Source organism: Haliotis rufescens, unplaced genomic scaffold (assembly GCF_023055435.1).
Source record: "Haliotis rufescens isolate VD_foot unplaced genomic scaffold, xgHalRufe1.0.p SCAF_73, whole genome shotgun sequence".
Classification (NCBI taxonomy): domain Eukaryota; kingdom Metazoa; phylum Mollusca; class Gastropoda; order Lepetellida; family Haliotidae; genus Haliotis; species Haliotis rufescens.
In genome coordinates, this window is record NW_025964365.1 from 677,993 (window position 1) to 685,807 (window position 7,815).

Sequence of the window (7,815 nt, forward strand, 5' to 3'; positions counted from 1 at the left end):
CATCTTCTAAATGACATTATTCAAGGCTTTTATGACAATATTTTCAGGACTGTTCCCTGCTTCGATGGTAGTCTTGCTACTGTACTTAGTAAACTCTTTGAATCAGTATCAGATCGAAATTGCGTCTATACAAATATCTTACAGTAGCGACAGCCTACGTGGTCTAGCTGATGGAGCGTCTGCTCGGAGAACGGAAGGTCGGGGGTTGATCCCTGGCCGGGTCGTACCAAAAGTCGCCGTTAAAAGAATTAATTTGGAGTCAGAGTCAGTATACTGTATCCGAGTGGAGTATCCATGTTAATGTCCATGACGTCTCAGTAGGCCAGCACTATGAAACAGGCATTAGTCCGGACCAGCACAAGCTAAAAGTGGGAAAACAGACCGAAGTGGTGCAGGTCTTTGTCTGCCAATGTGGGGAAACCAACAATATTTCATCAATATTAATTTATCAATTTTCAGTCTCTGTACATATTGCCTGATCATCGTGAGTGTGTGAGTGAGATGGGTTTTACGCAGCTTTTAACAGTATTCCAGTTATATCACGGCGTGTCAGCTTAATGTGGGAGGAAAGCCCGAACTGATGCAGGTCTCGGACGTTTACCACTTCGGTGAAACCCTCGAGCACGGGTATGGTGCTGACAAACCTAGAAACATAATCGGGGCGAACCGGGATTCGAACCCACAATCATAGGTTTCTGGCGTGCCCAAGGGACGCAACTCTGCACAGCCAATCGCGGCACCTTAGACGACTGGGCTACCCGTGCCCCCGCCTGATTATAGACATTTACAGTTACATATATACTGTTATGTGGTGGAATGTCAGCTTAATGTGGGAGAAAACCACAAATCACATTCTAAAACAGACGAGTATGGGAACGGTTTTGATAATTAGGAACAACCTTGGATTCGAACCCACAAGGCTTCTGGCACATCACAAATCTGAACAGCGAATTGTGGCGTCTAAAAAACTAGACGTATTCGTAATTCCCAATGACTTGTGAGGTGAAATTGAGTTTAACGTCGCGTCTAAGATTATTGTACTTATATAACGACGTGCATACCTCTGTGTGTGTGTGTGTGTGTGTGTGTGTGTGTGTGTGTGTGTGGCTGCTTGTACTAGTCCGGACTGATGCCGATTTATAGTGCTAGCATATCGTGATACCATGCCGCAGTTTAACATGAATACCCCACTCAGACACAGTATACTGACTCCGAGCCGACCAGTCCTTGTTTTAGCCCCTTAATGCCGAGAGCCAGACAGGGTAACAACAAATACCATCTATCAACGTCTTTTGGTGTGACGCGGCCGGGGATCGAACCCCGGACCATCTGCTCTCCGGGCAGACGCTCTACCACTAGACCACGGAGGCGATGTAACACTGAGAACATATCTAAGTACAGAATAAATGAGTGTGAATAATCTCATTAACCATGTTATATATTGAGTTGTATATGTGATCTGTGTACTCGTTAACCCACAGAGCCTTGTGACAACACTGGAACAGCCTCGATGCTTTGGTCAATTATAACTGATGGACGATCCACTCATCTCCCTTCTCCTAATTGATAAAATGGTACGTCACAGGTATAGTAACCCGGCAAAGCACACATTCGTCTTCGTTGTATTGTCGCAATTGTTAAAAATAGAGTTATCAATACAATACAATATGCCTGCACCAGTGTGTTCGCAGCTGATCAACGCTAACACGTACAGACTTCCAGTTGGGTGTTTCATTTTTTCTGACAGGTTTTCGGAATATGGGTACATAGATATTTATCTGAAACATTTTGAAATGGCACTTTTATCGGTCAAATATGTCTCTTACGTTGACTGTACAGATTTTCGAGTACATGTGTAGCAAACAGAATAACAAATGACACTTAATATACACTTATCATCACAAACCAAATTGGTGTCATACCTGGGAGATTTATAAGCGAAAACAACTAAATGATATTATGTTTGAAAAAAACTACAGAATATATAAGCTTTTTCTGTTACTTATAGACGTTGTACCTAATATGAGAATATGGATACGTACTCAAAGTAATCCTTCATCTCAATCATTAATTACCAGTATACTACGTAGGACTAGAGGTGCGCGATATTACCGATATACCGGTATACCACAATATGAAATACCAATGAATACGTACCACAATATGTTTGGAAAATACCTGCATATAATCTTGTTGGGAGATTTACACCAGTGACAACTCAAACGGAAACTAAGAAACAAAAAGTAATCAAAAACATCTGGGGGACGTTTGTTTATTCAGGTTCATAACAAATTACAGAAATAGAACGCATGCAATATATTGTGGTATGTATCGTAAACATTATCGTATAAATTGCAATAAAAGATTCAGGCCAATACCCGTCACTACTTAGGACTTTTAAAGTAATCTAAAAACCTATTTTAATCTTTTTGTTTGTGTTTTTATTACCAGATCTTTATTTTAAGTGTGTTTGGGGTCAATATATATACATATGTTTTCTGAATGTGGTAAACATAAGTTTACATCGACATCGTGTCATGGGTACTGGGTACACAGGTGGCCATTATTGGCATAGCTGTCTTTACGTTTGATTTCCTCATAATTAAAGTTTTAAGATCTGTTTGCGAAAGTTTCAATTTTCAACAAAGATCATCACCACTTTGGCAATTCTGTACATCATTTAATCTCAAAGAAACAAGAAAAGCATGAAGAAGAAGAAGAAGAGGAGGACCTTTGAAGGTGATGTATCTGAATCAGGGTAATGATTTTTAAAGAATAATACGATCACAAAAGCAACACAAAATACCCGTCCAAGAAACTATTAACCACCAAGTTCAAGGACTACTTAGTGCTTAAAGGCACACCTCATCCTGGTCCAATTTATCATAACCCAAATTTCGATCTTCACTGTACAAATAGACTTGGTCAAGGTCTCCTCGTGGAACAGATGTATCTGGTCACAGGGACCTGATGCTACCATCCAGGTGCCACCACTATTTCCGAAACTGCATTGTGAAGGTACCATTGATACACTAGATGCTTACAGCCAGGAGACAAACAGTATGTATCTTATAATGCATAGTGTTCTCGATGCGATAAACCAATCCGATAAATGTGGTATCATGGTCCGATAAACGGTAAATGAGGTCACCAAGTAGGAACTACTTGTAGTAGGCTTTGTACATCGATTTGGTGTTTCCTTACTCCAAAAATTTCTTATAATGTTCCGTAAAACATTAATGATTGCTTTTCTGATTTGTGAGTGCTTATTTAAACAAACACGCCTGCAAATCATATGGCACTATATCATAAATGGGGCGGTTCACTCAGACTCAGAATATTTTTTACGCGGTTTCCAAAGTTACTATAGTGAATAGCAATATGACTTAAACTTCAATAATTTTTTTGCATGGCATTATATGACAAAAGATTATTTGCCTCGTGTGTTACCGTATCGTAAATATCATACAATAGGAGTAAAGGCTCGCAAAATAGTATACACAATTTTTATTCCTTATGAACATGTATGAGGCTGCTAGTCCCCTTTTGAAGCGCGGGATTCGGGGGTCTAATTAGATCTGGGACTCCTCTCGGTACGCGGGACGCAAATAAAATTGTATTTGGTATGCAGATTCAACATTATACACAAACGAATGGTTTACTTAAAAGACTTCGCACCCTTTTCTCAATACTTTTGAGATTTGTGTTAAGCAGTGTTCGGGATTCAGGGGTGAGCAGTGATACAAGTACATAAATACTTCATTTTAAGATGAATGTGACATTATAATCTGAAATTGCTGACGGAGAATAATAATTCGCTAAACCATGGAATATCGCAGAAACTGAAAACCTGGACAATGGGATTCTTTGGTAATGGAGGAGAAATCCACCAGGAAAAGTCAATATGACGGACTACACTGCATTATTTCACTCCCGGACGTCTGATGAAATCTCCCGGACGCTACCGGACGTTACCGGACGTTAGATAGTCGGGGGAGGAGGAGGTTGGCATCCTCATATATTTACGTTACGAAAACACATCCGGTTCATAAATCTCCATGTGCCTTCACATTTCCCTTATTAAGTATTTCAAGGCCCGGAATTCTATTTGGAAGTGTATTTGTTACTCTACAGTTAGCAGTTCCAGAGAAAATTCAGCTAAAATTATACTTCCTCAAATATTTATACAACTGAACAAAAAATGGATACATTTTTTTTAAGTCCTCATACCAAATCATTTCAAATGTAAAAATAAGAGAAAAGGGATATTTTTCAAGATAAGTATTCACCCAAGTTAACGTGTTAACAATCAGTCAGATCACTGTCGTCTGTTTTACAGTTAGTAGAACCAGAGACCATGAAATATTTGATGGTCTGGCAGAACATGGACCGGATAACATACAAAATAACTAACTTGTTACCAGGAATAATGGATTATCTCATAATCTGTCGCCTTCAAAATTATTCCCCTATATAACATAGCTACGTGATAAATCGTCAAGAACAATGAAGAACGAAGCGTGTTTATTTCACGATAAAACATTGTTCTATCATGGCGTCATATCTGGAGAGTCGCACATGCGCTTGCAACTTGATGACGTCGTATATTGGACGACGTTATATTGAGAAGGAGGTGTCCAGTGAGTTGTTCCCTATAGATGTAGCTGGGCTTCCGAATATGGGAGAGATATGGCAATCGGTATTGGGAGAAAAGGTACAGTTAATCGACGTGAGGATTTTGAGAATATGCGGGATCAGGTGGTCAGACGCGCTGACTTGGTTGTTCAAAGCATGTCATCGATCCCAATTGCGTGGATCGATGCTAATGATATCAATCACTGGATTGTCTGGTCTAGACTCGATTATTTACAGACCGCCGTCATATAGCTGGAATATTTCTGAGTGCGGCGTAAAACAACAAACCAACCAACCAAATCTCTCTGCAGTGTTTTATTGTACCATAAACAACTCCCCCTCGTCGTGTATTTCTTAAATAAAGCCACGTGCATGCACGTACGTGTGTGTGTGTGCGTGTGTGTCTGTGTGTATGGACCGCCTCCGTGGTCTAGTGGTAGAGCGTCCGTCCGGAGAGCGGAAGGTACGGGGTTCGATCCCAGGCCGCGTCATACCAAAAGACGTTAAAAGATGGTACTTGTTGTTACCCTGTCTGGCGCTCGGCATTAAAGGGCTAAAACAAGGACTGGTCGGCTCGGAGTCAGTATACTGTGTCTGAGTGGGGTTTTCATGTTAAACTGCGGCATGGTATCTCAGTGTGCTAGCACTATAAATCGGCATCAGTCCGGACTAGTACAAGCAGCCACACACACACGTGCATGCACGTCGCTATATAAGTGCAATTATCTTGGACGCGACGTTAAACCCCATTTTTACCTCACCTCACCTGTGTGTATGCTTGTACTCGTCCGGACAAATGACGGTTTTATTGTTTAAGCCCATCAAGATTAAATGTCCCAGTATAACAAATGGATACTGAGTGAAATTAATTTTGTAACTTTTCCACATTAAGTTGCGAGTAGGTTTTCTTTAAGTTTTCTTATTACCGACTTTGGCAAACAGCCGGTTCATAAAAAAAAATCATGTGCCCTAGGGTCATATCATGTCACCAGACAACAGTGTATTGTTTCCGTCATCCGGACGGCATTGTTGACGTCATTCGAATGTTATTGTGAGGTGGGAATGAAATTACACTAGAAACGACATCATAGCTGAATATTGTTGATGTGATTTGACAAATTGTGGTTCCGCTGCTGTTGCAACTTGCTGTCCTTATAGGTAAACACTAAAATTCGTCTCTGAATGAAGACATCTTCGGAAATGAAAAAAACCCATTATGTTTGTGTTCATGTCATACTATGTTTAGGGTGTATGAGTGAGTGAGATGGGTTTAACGCTGCTTTTAACAGTATTCCAGTTATAGCACGCCTGTCAGGTTAATGTGGGAGGAAAGCCTGAAGTGATGCAGGTCTCAGTCATTTACCACTTCAGTGAAACCCACGAGCACGGGTCTGGTGCTGACAAACCTAGAAACATAATTGGGGCAACCAGGATTCAAACCCACAATCATAGGTTTCTGGCATGCCCAAGGGATTCAACTCTGCACAGCGAATCATGGCGCCTTAGACGCCTTAGACGACTGGGCCACCTGTGCCCCTACTATGTTTAGGACACTCGTGTCATAAACATAGTATGACATGAACACTCATATAATACCCTCTATATATTACCCATAGACTATTTTCTGGGGAAATATGTCAAAATGTGTTTCCTTATATCAGTTGGAGATATCGTCTTTATTTTCTTTTTGGGATGATGTAACATAAAAGTTTAGGGTGATGACTTCTTCAAAAAAAAATAACTGAATCCATATACCCGTTAATGTCATGCAATGTGTCACTTAACAAACAATAAAAGCAAGGAATCAATTGAAACTAACTAGCCATCAGCATTAAGCACAAGTTATAATGCCCAGTGAGAGTAACTACAAATAATTTCCTTGAATACTTGTTCCCATACCCCTGGGTGGTACTGATTAATCTACTTTGCATACCTAACAGTTAACACCAGAACTAGTTAAATGAAACCAAAATAGTTTTATTTCCATAGTACACATTTTTCAATACACTACAATAGCAAACACACTTTAACATGGTCATGACAAAGACACAAAGCTATTTTCAACTGAAATATTTGACTTGTTTTAATGATACTGTACAATAAATATCCTGAACAGAGGTATGAATCAACAACAAAATTGTAAAATATCACAGACAACAATTTCACTGAGAACTTGTGCAAATGTGCATACTTGTCATTACGTCCCGTTACAGAGAAATAAAAAGATTCTATGACTTTATTCATCATTCATGTACATATGGCGTCAATCTACCCAGTTGGACAATTGAATATACCGCCAGAGCTCCAGATAAGCTGCGTATCTGCGTAAAATACGCATCAGAAATACAGAAATACGCAGTAAAATAAAATCCAAGTGTATCAAATACGCAACGAACATTACCGATGCGCTACAAAAATAAAGCCAAAAAAACCTTGCCAAAGTCAACGATGACAGTTACATCATGATCATTTGCCATCACACTTTCTTGTGGAAGTATCGTGGTATTTTTGAGTCCTATAAAGCTCTCGAACCCACACGACACCAGTTTGCAGGGACTACATGAATGGTGTTTTTAAATATTTAATATAAAAACCCACATGTGTAAAAACTAGTGGGTAACAGAAATTTGAATACCCAGACAGAATTACTGATACCCAATGATTTTGAAATGCATGGGTAAAATACCCACAACACCAAAAGCTTATCTGGAGCTCTGTACCACATTCGCTGTAATAACCGCCCTGCTCTAATAAGAATACCCTGACCAACTTCTAGACCATTTTGAAAGTAATCTTTATACATGGTCCGAAGATTTACATAACAGTCAATATTTTCTTGTGTATATTCAATTTTTTACAGAAACGAGCAGCACAGAAGGAGTATATCAAATTGCCTTGTACCTATTATCGAAAAAGTTTTAGTTTTGAATTAAGTTTGTTCACTACCGCTCAATCTCTGAAAACAGACTTGATTCTTTGAGTATGATGTTAAACAAGTGATCCCACCCTTGTCAATTTTATAAGTGCCATAGGCGCTTATTACTTCCAATACGGTAGCAAGGTTCTAAATCCCACTATAACCAGTGTATCACTTCTCCACGAGTAGATCACTCAATATTGATACTAAAGACAAAGATTTACTCCATTAGTCATTGTATATTCAGTATTGATATTTGGTGG